Here is a 15,305-nt window from a genome sequence, read left to right as displayed (position 1 = left end):
GCTGCCTCTCTCATGAGGCTGTGAGCTCTCAGCCAGCACGACTATCTTATTTCTCTTCCTTGCATCACAATGGCATCCACAGTGCCTGATAAGCCGTAGCAATGCAATAACAATAGCTAATACAGGCCAGGCGCGGGGGCTCACACCTGTCATCCCAGGACTTTGGAGGCTGAGGCAGGAGGATGGCTTGAACCCAGGAGTTCAAGACCAGCCTGGGCAATATAGCAAGACCCCCGTCTCTAAAAAAATTTTAAATAAAATAAAAGAATAGCTAATACATGTGTAGTTTAAATATATATTAGGCACTGCTCCAGTGTGTTATGCATATTACTTATTTAAGCCTATGAGGTAGGTACAATTATCCCCATTTTGCAAGCGAGAGGGTTGCATTTTGGGCAGAGGGAGGGTGAGTGATTTCCCAAGCTCAGTCTCACCTGTGTATTAGGCGAAGTTCAGGAAATAGTGAACCTATTTAGTGGACCTAAATAGTGAACTCCAGGCGTTGTTTCATAGCTGGATGAGAGAACTCTCGTCACCCAGGCTGAGTCGGGGGAGGGGATTCTCAAAACTGAGGAAGACGGCATCCTATGGGCTCCCGCGCCTCCGAGCCTGAGCCTGTGCTGCCCCCTGCTGGCCAGCTCTGCGCCCCCTGCAGGCTCCCTTTCCCACCTAGAGCGCCCGCGTAGGAACTAACCCAGCCGGAAGTTCCCTCTGCCACCAGAGCTTGAGTCTAGGGTCTGACAGCAAGCACAGGATGTGCTGAGTGGGGAAGAGAATCAGAAGATCTCGCGGGGAATGTGCAAGGATTTTTCCTTTGATCCACATACCCAAGGACTGCCTCCCTCGTAAGTGAAGGCTGAAAGAAACCACTCAAAGAAACCAAATGGGAAAAGTCAACTCTGTGTCCCCAAATGCCATTGCCTGTACCCAAAATCAATAGAAATGTTTATTTGTTTAAAGAAAAACTTAGGTAAATATTTGTATTATTCTTACATTAGATTCTCCTTTAGGATGGAATAGTGAGTGCTAAATTAACACACCGGTTCTTAATTAGGGTACCTCATGGAGCTATTCGAAAACACAGATGCCCGGGCTCTGTTCCCAGCCTGCTGAATCAGAATCACTGGGAGGCACTACTTCTCCGGACTAGCCTCAAACCCAGATTTTCCCAAACCCCAAAGCTCCCAGACCATTTAACATCTCACCTTTCCAGCTGGAGGAAAACCAATGCCTTTCCACTTGAACTTCAGTGAAAAACTTCATCGTCTAGAGAACACTCCTCCAGGGTATCTGACTCTAGTCTTTCATTGACTTTGAGCTATTTTACAAAATAACTAATTGGTAGCAATGCAAAAAAAAAAATTATTGTTTATAAACATGCAAATTATGTTCTGTCTAGTACAAAGTCAATTGATTTTGCTTACCCTCTGTAAAAAAAAAAAAAAAAAATCCATTTGCCTCCATTTGCACATTTATTTCATTATTCCTGGTCTACAAATGGGTCTATTTTTTGAACCTATTGTAATATCTGCTTGATTTCTTCAATGATCATTGAGTTAAAGAAAATCTTGAACATGTTCATTTTATATCTATATGAGAGTTTCTTTCTTTCTTTTTTTTTTTTTTTTTTTGAGATGGGAGTCTCTCTCTCTCTCCCAGGCTGCAGTGCAGTGGCCCGATCTCAGCTCACTGCAACCTCCACCTCCCGGGTTCAAGCGATTCTCCTACCTCAGTCTCCTGAGTAGCTGGGATTACAGGCGTGCGCCACCACGCCCGGCTAATTTTTGTATTTTTAGTAGAGACAGGGTTTCACGATGTTGGTCAGTCTGGTCTCGAACTCCTGACCTCAAGCAATCTGCCTGTCTCGGCCTCTCAAAGTGCTGGGATTACAGGCGTGAGCCACCACATCCGGGCGAGAGTTTCTTTTTTGGAAAATTATCTTTAATATACCAGTGACAGGTACTTTCCTATTCTCTACTCTTTGGTCATCTACTACTTACACTCTTTGCTTTGGTTAAAGTTTACTCGGGGGATTTTCTCAGAAAATAACTCCCTTTTTGTAACTTTCCACTGTATGCATAATGTCTGTCCAAAGGTTCCTGGAAGAACAGCAGAATAACCAAAAGGTGTTATATTTTTAATTAAGGCAAAAGAGAGGTCAGAAGATTGGTTCCTAAACTCCTCTTCCACAAATAAAATAAAATAAACTCATCAGATGTTCACTAGGCTTTAACTCTCAACTACCTTACTTACTCCGTCCTTACTTGGGTAGTTGGTTAATTTATCAAAAATTACACGTTAGAGACAGAGTCTCACTCTGTCGCTCAGGCTGGAGTGCAGTGTCATGATCTCGGCTCACTGCAACCTCCACCTACCTGGTTCAAGAGATTCTCCTGCCCCAGCCTCCCGAGTAGGTGGGATTATAGGCATGCACCACCACACCCGGTGGATTGTTTTACTTTTACTGTACCTAATGATGTTACAAGTTGCAATAGAAAATAAAAGATCCCTGTCATCTCCTTGAGTACATAGAATTAATTTGTAAGAACTAATGTTGCCAAGCATGGTGGTTCACTCCTATAATCTCAGCACTTTGGGAGGCTGAAGCGGGAGTATCGCTTGAGCCCAGGAGTTTCAGAACAGCCTGGGCAACATAGCAAGACCCTATCTCTCTCTACAAAAAGAAAAGGAAAGAAAAACTTAGCCAGACATGGTGGCATGTGCCTGTAGTCCCGGCTACTCAGGAGGCTGAGGCAGGAGAATCACTTGGGCCCAGGAGGTCAAGGCTACAGTGAGCCATGATTGTGCCACTGCACTCCAGCCTTGGTGACAGAGCAAGATCCTGTTATTTACCCAATGATTATTTATTGAGCATATACCAGGTGCCAGGCATAATGGCAAAGGCATAGTCTATGGGAGCTGACAGTCCAGAGAGAGACGCAGACACTACACAAATACAGTCATGTGTTGCTTAATGTCAGGGGTATGTTCTGAGAAATGCATCATTTGGTGATTTTGTCATCGTGTGAACATCATAGAGTGTATTTATACACAGAGTGTACCTACTTGGTATAGCCTACTAAACGCACCTAGGCCTATTGCTCCTAGACTGCAAATCTGTATAGCATGTTATTGTACTGAATTTTTTTTCTTTTTGAGACAGAGTCTCGCTCTGTCACCCAGGCTGGAGTGCAGTGGTGCCATCTCAGCTCACTGCAACCTCTGTCTCCTGGGTTCAAGCGATTCTTCTGCCTCAGCCTTCTGAGTAGCTGGGACTGAAGGCCTGGGCCACCATACCCGGCTAATTTTTGTATTTTTTTTCTTTTTTTTTTTTTAGTAGAGATGGGGTTTCACTGTGTTGGCCAGGCTGGTCTCAAACTCCTGACCTCAAATGATCCACCCACCTTAGTCTCCCAAAGTGCTGTGGTTACAGGCGTGAGCCACCGCACCCGGCCTATTAAATGTATACTTTCAAATTTTGAGACCAGCAGATGAAATGCGTGTTTTGAGCCAAAATTGCAACAATTCAAAAAAGGAGAGGCCAGTATGAGCTGAAGTCGTGGGAAATATTCTGGTTATCTTTTGCTGAGTATCAAATCACTCCCAAACTTAAAGGTGTAAGACAACCATTTATTATGCTCATGGATACTGTGGGTCGGGAATTTGGAAAGGGCACAGTAGGAAGGGCTTGTCTCTGTGCCACAATGTCTAGGGTCTGAGCAGAGAGACCCAAAGGCTGGGGGTGATTTGATGGCTGGGGGTGGAAGTTTCGAGAGCTCATTCACTAATGTCTCGAGAATGATGCTTGCTGTAGACTAAGATCTTAGCTAGAACCAACAGCCAAAACACCTATACATGGCCTTTTTATGTCACCTGGGATTCCTTACATTATTGTGACTGGGTTCCAAGGTAGAGCATCCTCAGAGAGAGCCAGGTAGAAGCTGTATCACCTTTGTTGATGAGCCCGAAAAATCACTCAGCATCACTTCCACTGCATTCTATTCAGGACCAGATTAATGGGCATGTGACCTGTGTGGTCACAAAGAGCTCCATGCTTGGTTTAATGCTCTGATCTCACCCCCTGGAAATTCGTAATAATATTTGATGGCCAGCCACAGTGGCTCACACCTGTAATCCCAGCACTTTGGGAGGCTGAGGCAGGAGAATCGCTTGAGGCCAGGAGTTCAAAATCAGTCTGGGAAACATGGCAAGATCTCATCTCCACAAAAGAAACTGAAAAAAAAATTAGCCAGCTATGATGATGATGCACACCTGTAATCCCAGCTACTCAGGAGGCTGAAGTGGGAGGATCACTTGAGCCCAGGAGTTCGAGGCTACAGTTAGCTGTGATCACACCACTGCATACCAGCCTGAGCAACATGGCAAGACCCTGTCTCAAAATAAATAACTAAATAAATGTTTGCACAAGGGCCCCGTATTTTTATTTTACTGGGACCCATAAATGATGTAGCTGGTTTTGATTCTATTTGTCCAAGCAGTCACAAGGGCCTGCTCAGGCTCACAGGGTGGGGACACTGACTTCCCCTCTAGATGGGGCAGTAGCAAGATTCTGGAAAAGCACGTGAAACTGGAAATATTGGTGTGGACTTTTTTTTTTTTTTTTTTTTTTTTTTGAGATGGAGCTTCGCTCTTTTTGCCCAGGCTGGAGTGCAATGGCACAATCTCGGCTCACTGCAACCTCCGCCTCCCGGGGTTCAAGCAGATTCTCCTGCCTCAGCCTCCCAAGTAGCTGGGATTACAGGCATGCATCACCATGCCCAGCTAATTTTGCATTTTTAGTAGAGACAGGATTTCTCCATGTTTGTCAGCCTGGTCTCCAACTCCCGACCTCAGGTGATCTGCCCACCTTGGCCTGCCAAAGTTCTGGGATTACAGGAGTGAGCCACCGCGCCCAGCTGGTGTGGCCTTTCTCAGAAAGTGCAATCTGCCACAGAGGGTTTGTAGAGAATTTAAGATGTAGCCTGGACCTGTAAAAGACTTTTCTTTAAGTGTGTAAATTTCTCAGGCTCCCAGGAAGATATCCTCAGGTCCCACCTGTTTCAACAAACCCTCTTAAAGAGTCCACAGCTGATATTTATCTATCCCCATATCTATTCAGCAAATCCTGGTTGAGTGCATTTGGGGACAGGGGAGCATTTACAGGTGATTTGGAGATGTTGGCTTGGGGTTCACAGTGCTGGTGTCAGTTAAAGGAGAAAAAAAAGCGGGGCATGGTGGCTCATGCCTGTAATCCCAGCACTTTTTGGGAGGCTGAGGCAGGCGGATCACGAGGTCAAGGGATCGAGACCATGCTGGCCAACATGGTAAAACCCTGTCTCTACTAAAAGTACAAAAATTAGCTGGGCGTAGTGGCGTGCGCCTGTAGTCCCAGCTACTCAGGAAGCTGAGGCAGGAGAATCACTCGAACCAGGGAGGAGGAGGCTGCAGTGAGCCAAGATTGTGCCACTGCACTCCAGCCTGGCAACAGAGCAAGACTTCATCTCAAAGAAAAAAAAAAGAGAGAAAAAAAGCTACAGGGCAAAGCACAAAGAACCCTGCAAACAAAGTGTCAGGATGTTAAAGAGAGCCAAAGACCACTTTTAGCTGGAGGAATTTGAGCCGGCTTCCTGGAGACATGGCCCTGGGTGGCTCCCCTCCATTCATTCAAGAGTCACTTATTCATTGAACAAGTGCCTTCAGTGCCATTGGAGTTCCAGGCTCTGGGGATTTATCAGGGAGCAGGATATGTCCCCACTTTCATGGAGCCTACTCTACAAGGTACAGTCAAATAACGGACACATTAAAAAATAAACATAGAGGCCCGGCACAGTGGCTCACGCCTGTAATCCCAACGCTTTGAGAGGCCAAGGCAGGCAGATCACCTGAGGTCAGGAGTTCGAAACCAGCCTGGCCAACATAGTGAAACCCCGCCTCTACTAAAAATACAAAAATTAGATAGGCGTGGTGGCACATGCCTGTAGTCCCAGCTACTCGGGAGGCTGAGGCAGGAGAATCACTTGAATCCAGGAGGTGGAGGTTGCGATGAGCCAAGATCGCACCACTGCACTCCAGCCTGGGCAACAAGAGCGAAGACTCCCTATCAAAAAAAATCATAATAAAGTTGTGATTTTTTTTAAGTATTTTGACTGCTTGTGAGCAAACTTTTAGGCAATTAAGACAAAAATATCCTTAGGCTAAGTGGATAAAATTTTTTCTCAAATATTTAAACATAGGCAAAACATAACAAGCTTAAAGACTGTACTTTTCAAATGTTCTACAGGTGGACATGTATTATTATTGTTATTATCATTATTTTGAGACAGGGTCTCACTCCATTGCCCAGGCTGGAGTGCAGGGGTGCCATCACAGCTCACTATAGCCTCGACCTCCTGGGCCCAAGCGATCCTCTCACCTCAGCCTCCCAAGTATCTGGGACTAGAGGTGTGCACCACCACACCCAGCTAATTTTTGTATTTTTTGTAGAGACAGGGGTCTCCCTATGCTGCCCAGGCTGGTTTTGAACTCCTTGGCTCAAGCAATCCTCCCACCTCAGCCTCCCAAAGTGCTGGGATTATAGGTGTGAGCCACCATGCCTAGCCTGTGTATTATTTTTATAATCAGAAAAAAACAGTTCTTAAAATCACTGGGGAGGTGATTTTAATCACATTTCCACCGATGTACAGAGTGCAAGAGCTATGGGGACATGGCTACCTCTGCCTAGATTTTAAAGGACGTTTAGTTTAGGAGAAAAACCAAAAGTTTGGTAATACATGCTGTTGATGAACTTGTGGGGAAATAAACACTCTCATGTATAACTGGTGGGAATACAAATCTATATAATTACTATGAAGGACATTTGGCAATCTGTCAAAAGTTTAATGTCTTGGGAGGCTGAGGTGGGTGGATAACTTGAGGTCAGGAGTTCATGACCAGCCTGGCCAACATGGCAAAACTCTGTCTCTACTAAAAATACAAAAATTAGCCAGGTGTGGTGGCGGGTGCCTATAGTCCCAGCTACTTGGGAGGCTGAGGCAGGAGAATCACTTGAACCTGGGAGGTGGAGGTTGCAGTGAGCCGAGATCATGGCACTGCACTCCAGCCTGGGCGACAGAGTGAGACTCAGTCTCAGAAAAAAAAAAGGTTAATGTCTAGGTCACTTTTTAGACTGGTCCCTTCACCACTTCATTAAAGACTCACCCCATTCCAAGCCCTGCCATGATCACCATTGAGGCTACAGATACAATACACCAGACTCTTTTTTTTTGTTTTTGAGACAGTTTTGCTGTGTCTCCCAGGCTGGAGGGAAATGGCGTGATCTCAGCTCACTGCAACCTCCGCCTCCCAGGTTCAAGTGATTCTCCTACTTTTGGATGGCTAGGTCACTTTTTAGACATTAAACTTTTGGAGATTTACCCCACAGATGTACATGTGAGAATGCAAAATAACACACAAGGTCATTCATACAGCTTTATAGTAGCAAAAGATTAGAAATAATCATACAGCTTTATAGTAGCAAAAGATTAGAAATAATCCAAATGTCTGTCAAGAGAGCACTAATTAAATAAATTATGATACAGCCATACAGCAGGGCACTACGCAGCTTGAAAAAAAGAATGAGGACTTTTTTTATTTACCAATATGAAAAGATCTTCAAGATAATTACATGAAAAAAGCAAGTCACAGAACAGAGAACACTATGCTAGCTTTCATGTGAATCAGGAAGAAGGGTATATAGATTTGTTCTGCTTATATTTATGTGAATCAAACCCTAGAACAATTCACAAGAAAATCATTGCAATGATTGTTTGTTGAGGGGGGCTCTGGATCCCCTTTTCCTGCTGATATACCCATCCCTCAGCCACGATGACACTGACTGACAGCAAGTCACAGCTGTTCCTTCTCTGGGGAATTGCCCACCACCCAACAGAGGGCCACCTGACTTGGAAAAGGTATGCTATGGTCTGAATGTCGGTGTTCCCCAAAATTCATATGTGGAACCCAATACCCAATGTGATAGTATCAAGAGACAGAGCCTTGGGAAAAGTGATGAGGTCATAAGGGCTCTGCCTTCATGAATGGAATTTGTGCCCTTATAAAAGAGGTTGAAGGGAGCTTCCTTTCTCCTTTTACCATGTGAGGACACTTAGAAGGCATCATCTATGAGGAACAGGCCTTCATCAGACACCAAAGCTGCTAGCATCTTGATCTTGGACTTCCTAGTCTCCAGAATTAATGAGAAATAAATTTCTGTCATTTACAAATTATTCAGTCTATGGTATTTTGTTATAGCAGCCCAAATGGACTGAACAGAAATTGGTAGGAGAAGTGGGGTGCTGCTGTAACAAATACCTAAAAATGTGGGAGCAGCTTTGGAACTAGGTAATGACCAGAGGTTAGAAGAATTTGGAAGAGCACACTAGAAAAATCCTATATTGCCATAAACATACTGTAAAGGGCAGTTCTTGTGAGGGATCAGAAGGAGAGGAGAGCTATAGAGACCTCAACCTTCTTAGAGATTACCTAAGCAGACCAGCACAGTGGCTCACACCTGTAATCCCAGCATTTTGGGAGGCAGAGGCCAGCGGATCATCAGGTCAGGAGTTCAAGACCAGCCTGGCCAACATAGTGAAACTTTGTCTCTACTAAAAATACAAAAATTAGCCAGCCGTGGCAGCACATATCTGTAATCCCAGCTACTCAGGAGCCTGAGGCAGAAGAATTGCTTGAACCCAGGAGGCAGAGGTTGCAATGAGCTAAGATGGCACCACTGCACTCCAGCCTGAGTGACAGAGCGAGACTCTGTCTCAGAACAAAAAAAAAAAAAAAAAAGAGATTACCTAAGCAATCGTGATCAGGATGTTTATGGAAATATAGACTGTCAAGGCCATTCTGATGAGCTCTCAGACAGCAGTGAGAAACATGTTATTATAAACTGGAGGAAAGGCCATCCTTGTTATAGAGTGGCAAAGAACTTGGCTGAATTGTGTTCATGTCATAGTGTTTTGTGGAAGGTAAAACTTGCAAGCAATGAAATAGGCTATTTGGCAGAAGAAATCTCTAAGCAAGTGTTGAAGGTGCGTCATGGTTTCTCTTGACTGCTTACAGTAAAATATGAGAAGAAAGAATTGAATTAAAGATAAAATTTATAATTAAAAGAGAAGTTGAGGGCCGGGTACAGTGGCTCACGCCTGTAATCCCAGCACTTTGGGAGTCTGAGGCAGGTGGATCACGAGGTCAAGAGTTCGAGACCATCCTGGCCAACATGGTGAAACTCCGTCTCTACTAAAAAAATACAAAAATTAGCCCGGCATGGTGGCACATGCCTGTAGTCCCAGCTACTTGGGAGGCTGAGGCAGGAGAATCACTTGAACCAGAAGGCAGAGGTTGCAGTGAGCCAAGATCGCTCCATTTCACTCCAGCCTGGGAGACACAGCAAAACTCTGTCTCAAAAATAACAACAAAAAAGAGACTGGTATATTGTATCTGTAGCCTCAATGGTGATCATGGCAGGGCTTGGAATGGAGTGAGTCTTCAATGAAATGGTGAAGGGACCAGGAGCCCAGTTCATGACATTATCAAAACACAGTAGAAAGTGAATGAATTGCCAAAGACCGATTCAGACTTTGTCTGAATGACAAAGACTTCTGACTCTTCCCTAACTTCCATTCTCCCCTGTCCTGGTCCAACTGGGCTGCTCTAACAATATACCCTAGATGGGTAATTTATAGACAGACTTTTATTTCTCACAGTTCTGGAGGCTGGGAACTCCAAGATCAAGGAAATGGCAGATTCAGTGACTGGTGAGGGGCTGCATTCTCTCATGGCAGAAGAGACAAATGCTGCATCTTCACACAGTGGAGGGACACAGGAGCTCCTTTCAAACTTTTTAATAAGAGCATGAATCCTATTCACAAGAGCTCTCCCCTCATGACTTAATCACCTCCTGAAGGCCCCACCCCTTAATACTATCACATTGGTGATTGAGTTTCAACATATGAATTGTAGGGGAATACACTCAGACCATAGCATCCCCCTTACTCTTATAACATAAAAACGCCAAGTTTTTAGCTGGGTATATGGCCACACTTCCCAGCTTCCTTTGCACTTACACATGGTCATGTTACCATCTTGGTCAACAAGAATTGAGAAGAATTAATATCTGCAACTTGTGGGTCTCATTCTTACAGAAGGAAAGCCCTTTCTGGTCCCCTTTCTTCCTCCCTCCCTGCAGACTGTAGTGTAGACATGGTGTTGGCCATCCTGGACCACGTAGATGGGGCAATATCTAAAGGGGAGCAGAAAAAGAAGCTAGAAGGGGTGTGGACTTCTGACAATGTCACAGAGCAGAGCCACCAGATCAGTCATTTCCAAGAGAGAAATAACTCTCTTGCTTAAGATACTTTTATGTTGAGTCTCTAGCCCATCCAGCCAAACTTATAACCTAACTATGACAAGCCTCAAAGGAAAGAGAATCACTCTGCATATGGAAGCAAGCAGAATGCACCTATGCAGGGCTCCAGAATGAGTATTCTCCACTCAAGGGAGCATCCAGGGAAGTGGGAACTTCAGGGGAGAGGCAGGTTAGACCAGGAGGCAAAGCAGTTATGTCAGTCCATTCTTGCATTGCTTTAAGGAAATACCTGAGGCTGGGTAATTTATAAAGAAAAGAGGCTTAATTGGCTCACGTTTCTACAGGCTCTACAGGAAGTGTGTCGCCAGTATCTGCTTCTTGTGAGGGCCTTCGGAAGCTTCCAGTCATGATGGAAGGTGAAGGGGGAGCAGGCACGTAACATGGCAAGAGAGGGAGCAAGGGTGGGAGGAGATACCACACTCTTTTAAACAACCAGATGGATCTCTTGTGAACTCAGAGGAACAACTCACTTATCAACAATGGAATGGTGCTAAGCCATTCATGAGGGATCCGCCCTCATGATCCAATCACCTGCCACCAGGCCCCACCTCCAACACTGAGAATCACAGTTCAACCTGAAATTTGGAGGGGACCAACATCCAAACCATATCAGCAATTCAGCAACAAAATGAAGTCACAAAAACTGATAGGTATATCAGGGTAATTCTTTTTTTTTTTTTTTTTTTTGAGATGGAGTCTCGCTCTGTTGCCCAGGCTGGAATGCAGTGGTGCAATCTCTGCTCACTGCAACTTCTGCCTCCCAAGTTCAAGTGATTCTCCTGCCTCAGCCTCCCAAGTATCTGGGATCACAGGCATGCGCCACCACACCTGGCTAAATTTTGTATTTTTAGTAGAGATGGGGTTTCACTATATTGGCCCAGGTTGGTCTCAAACTCCTGACCTCAGGTGATCCGCCTGCCTCAGCCTCCCAAAGTGCTAGGATTACAGGCGTAAGCCACCATGCCTGGCCTAGGATAATTCTTCTGATGTCAAAAGAACAGAGAAGGCAGCTTGAAGGGACTCCCACTGGCCAAATTGGGGCAATTTTAAATATCAGAAAAACAAACAGAATTAATGGATTACAATGCATTATTAGGGGAAAAATGAGTCTACAGAGATAATAGTTTGCCTCCATTTTTTATGTTCAACACTCAATAGCTTTGAAGCCTCATTCTGCTCCTGCCTTTTTATCCCACATGTGGTGAACTAATAAGAAAACCCAGGTATGCCCTTGGCACAGACAGGAAACTGACAAGAACCCTCACCCTAGTGCTACTCTCTAACCACAATAAAACCCCAAAGCCAGTCACCCCTTCCTGCTTTCTCAAACCATTTCAGACCTACTTGGAAACCTGCTCTACTCTCCCCAGAAAGCCTCATTATGTCACTAATAAATATTTTTATTCCTTCATGGTATGTTTTGGGCATCTGTCTCAGTATTGGAACCAAATTTTGGGTGTGGTTTTCAAATTGTTTCTGTGGGATGATCAGCTGGATAAGAGGGAAAATTCTTCTATACAGGAGAATGTCAACAAATTAATAAATTTAGAAGAATTCATAGAATTAGAAACCACGACTTTGCAACTACCATTGCAATAATTGATTCAGGCAATAAACGTTGTGGGGAAACATATTGTCTCAAAGTTATTAAACATAAAAGTGGAAGTATTTTTAAAATGGAGAATATAGCAGACACCACCTTGCCCAAGTGATCAAATTTGACATCACCAATAATGGGACAAACTGACATCTTGTGCCTCCTGATAGGATGTACCAAGAAGGATACAACATCACCTATTTTAATCTGCCTGCCAAAAATGTTGAACATAAATATAATCATAAGGAAACCATGAGACAAGCTCAAAATGAGAGTCAGTCTGAAAAAAAAAATAATAACTGGACTAAACTCTCCTAAAAAATCAGTGCTGTGTGGCCTGGCACAGTGGTTCATGCCTATAATCCCAGCACTTTGGGAGGCAAAGGTAGGCAAATCACTTAAGCCCAGAGTCCGAGACCAGCCTGACCAACATGGTGAAACCCCGTCTCTACTAAAAATACAAAAATTAGCTGGGCGTGGTGGCGGGCGCCTGTAATTCCAGCTACTTGGGAGGCTGAGGCAGAGAATAGCTTGAACCTAGGAGGCAGAGGTTGCAGTGAGCTGAGATGGCACCACTGCACTCCAGCCTGGCAACAGAGCGAGACTCGTCTCAAAAAAAAAAAAAAAAGTCAATGCTGTGAAAGAGAAAAAAAATGTTGGGAAACTGTTATAGATTGAAGGAGACTTAAGGGAGACTAAACAGACATGATGACGATGATGTGACAATGCATTATTCACATATCATGAATAATCCTTAATTGAATCCTTGGATTTTAAGTGGGGAGGGAGTACATATAAAGGACATTATTGGGATAATAAGGGAATTGGGTTACAGAGTATATATTCGATAATATTATATCAATGCTAAATTTCTGGATTGTGGTCACTGTAATGTGGCTGTGTAGGAGGAAGTTATTCTTTGGAAAAACATGTTGACGTATTTAGGGGAAGAGCCATGTGTCTGGAATTTAGCACAAATGTTTCATTTTTTAAAGTTTACATCCATATATAGAGAGATGGAACAAATGTGGCAAAACGATAATAATTTGTGTATAAAGACACAAAAACAAAGAGAAATGAAACTAAAAGGCAAGCTGGTTTGAGGGTTTGTTTATTCTGAAAGAGGTCTGCAGAGGTCAAGAGCGAAGGTCTAAGAGAGGAAGGGCTATGCTGTTCCACAAACCATCCTGTGTCTGCTTGTTCACCAGGCTTCCTCTGCATCCATAGTTGTCCCGGGCTCAGAACAGGGCTTTGCTCAATAAAGATTTGTGGAAGGTCCTAGAATTTGGCCCCATCCTCTCCACTCTGGGAAGAAATGCTTCAGGGCTCACAGTAGCATTTCTGTGGGTTGCAGGTTGATGTCTGGTCACCCCCACCCTCTTCGTTTTCCTTCTACTCACTCATCACTTCTTAATCCTCTTGAGTCTTAGCTCTAAAAGTTAGAATTCCCTGGGGGCTCTGCCCAAGGCCTCTTCTCCATTCTACTTTCCTCCTTTCTCTATTCCCACAGAGCATCTCCAGCCCAACCCTCTCCCCATACTTCAGACTCATATATTCAACTGCAACTAGACATCTACACTTGGATGAATTATAGCCATCTCAAACTTAGCATGTCCAAAATGGAACTCTCTAATTTCCCTGCAAATCTGGTTCTGTCCAGTCTCCCCCGTCTCAGTAAAAAACCCCACCATTCACCTGGTCACTCCTCCCTTCCCCTCATTTCCCCACATCCGATCCATACTGTAAATTCTTTCCCAAAACTACAACCTGGATCTGTCAACTTGTCACTGTCTCCATGGCCACTGTCACCCTCACCTAGACTCCTTCAGCAGCAGCTTTGTAACTCATCTCTTCCCTCTACTCTGGGCCCCCATCATCCACCCTCCTCACAGAAGCCAGAGTGGTCTTTCAAAAATATCAATCAGAAAAGGTTACTCTCCTCCTCAAAATCTTCAATGTTCTCCCATTGTTTAGAATAAAAATGAACACTGTCGTCTACACCGTCTGCCTGGTCCACTTCTCCAGCCTCATTTCATGCCCACCAACTCTACTCCCAGGGATCTCCTTGTCCAGATCCTGCGTTCCTCAACCTTCTCTCTTTCCGGGACATTTTCTCAGCCTTCTTGTCATCCAGAACTCAATTCAAACGACATCTTCCCAGGTCTATATGAGGAAATCCGCCCTGCCCATTAAACTTTAGACACTGTCTTCTTTGTTTACTACCTGTTTTCCCTTTTCCTGACACACTAGAATGCAATCACCCTGCAAGCAGTTTCCACTATATCTCCAGTACCTGCTAAAGCAGGTGCTCATACATATTTGCTGAAAGAATTAATTACCAGATGCCAATTGTATATATTTTGTAATATCCTTACTTGGCAGAATTAAAAGCTGCCAATTTTGTGTAAGTCCCTATTTTAAAAAACAGGGCTATTTGTAAGCCCAGGACTATTGTGATAGATGAACTGGCTGCAAGCCCCTTACAACATAGGTGTTATAAGGAAAACAGGAGAAGGGAGAAAGAGGGACAGTGGATGGGTGGAGGGAGGAGTGGAAGGTGGGTGACTGGATGGATGTGTGGGTAGGTTAGTGGCCAGATGGATGGATGAATGGGTGAGTGGATGAATGGTGGATGGGTGGATGAGTGGGTGGGTGGCTGGATGGGTGAGTGGGTGGATGAATGGGTGGATGGATGGGTGAGTTGGTAGATGGATGGGTGAGTGGGTGGGTGGATGAATGGTGGATGGGTGGGTGGATGGGTGGATGAGTGAATGGGTGGGTGGATGGATGGTGGATGGGGGGGTGACAGTGGATGGGTGGGTGAGTGGGTGAATGGGTGAGTGGGTGGCTGGATGGGTGGGTGAGTGAGTGGGTGAGTGGGTGGATGGTAGATGGGTGGGTGGATGGGTGGGTGAGTGGGTGGATGGAGGGTGGGTGGGTGGGCGGATGTGTAGGTGAGTGGGTGGGTAGATGGGTGGTGGATGGGTGGGTGAGTGGGTGGATAGGTAGATGGATGGGTGAATGGTTGGATTGGTAGGTGAGTAGGTGGATAGGTGGATAGATGGGTGGATGGATGGGTGAGTGGTTGAATGGGTGGATGGATGGGTGGATGGTTGGACGGGTGGGTGATTGGGTGGATGGTTGGATGGATGGTGGATGGGTGGGTGAGTGGGTGGATGGGTGGGTGAGTGGATGAGCGGGTAGTGGCGGGGTGGGTGAATGAACGAGTGTCTGGCTGAGTGAGTAAGAGGATGGGTACCTCTGGGAAGGTAAATCCAAGTTGCTGTGTAAGTTGAG

This window comes from Pongo pygmaeus, chromosome 18 (assembly GCF_028885625.2).
Source record: "Pongo pygmaeus isolate AG05252 chromosome 18, NHGRI_mPonPyg2-v2.0_pri, whole genome shotgun sequence".
NCBI classification, from domain to species: Eukaryota; Metazoa; Chordata; class Mammalia; order Primates; family Hominidae; genus Pongo; species Pongo pygmaeus.
Note: the sequence above shows the minus strand (reverse complement) of the source record.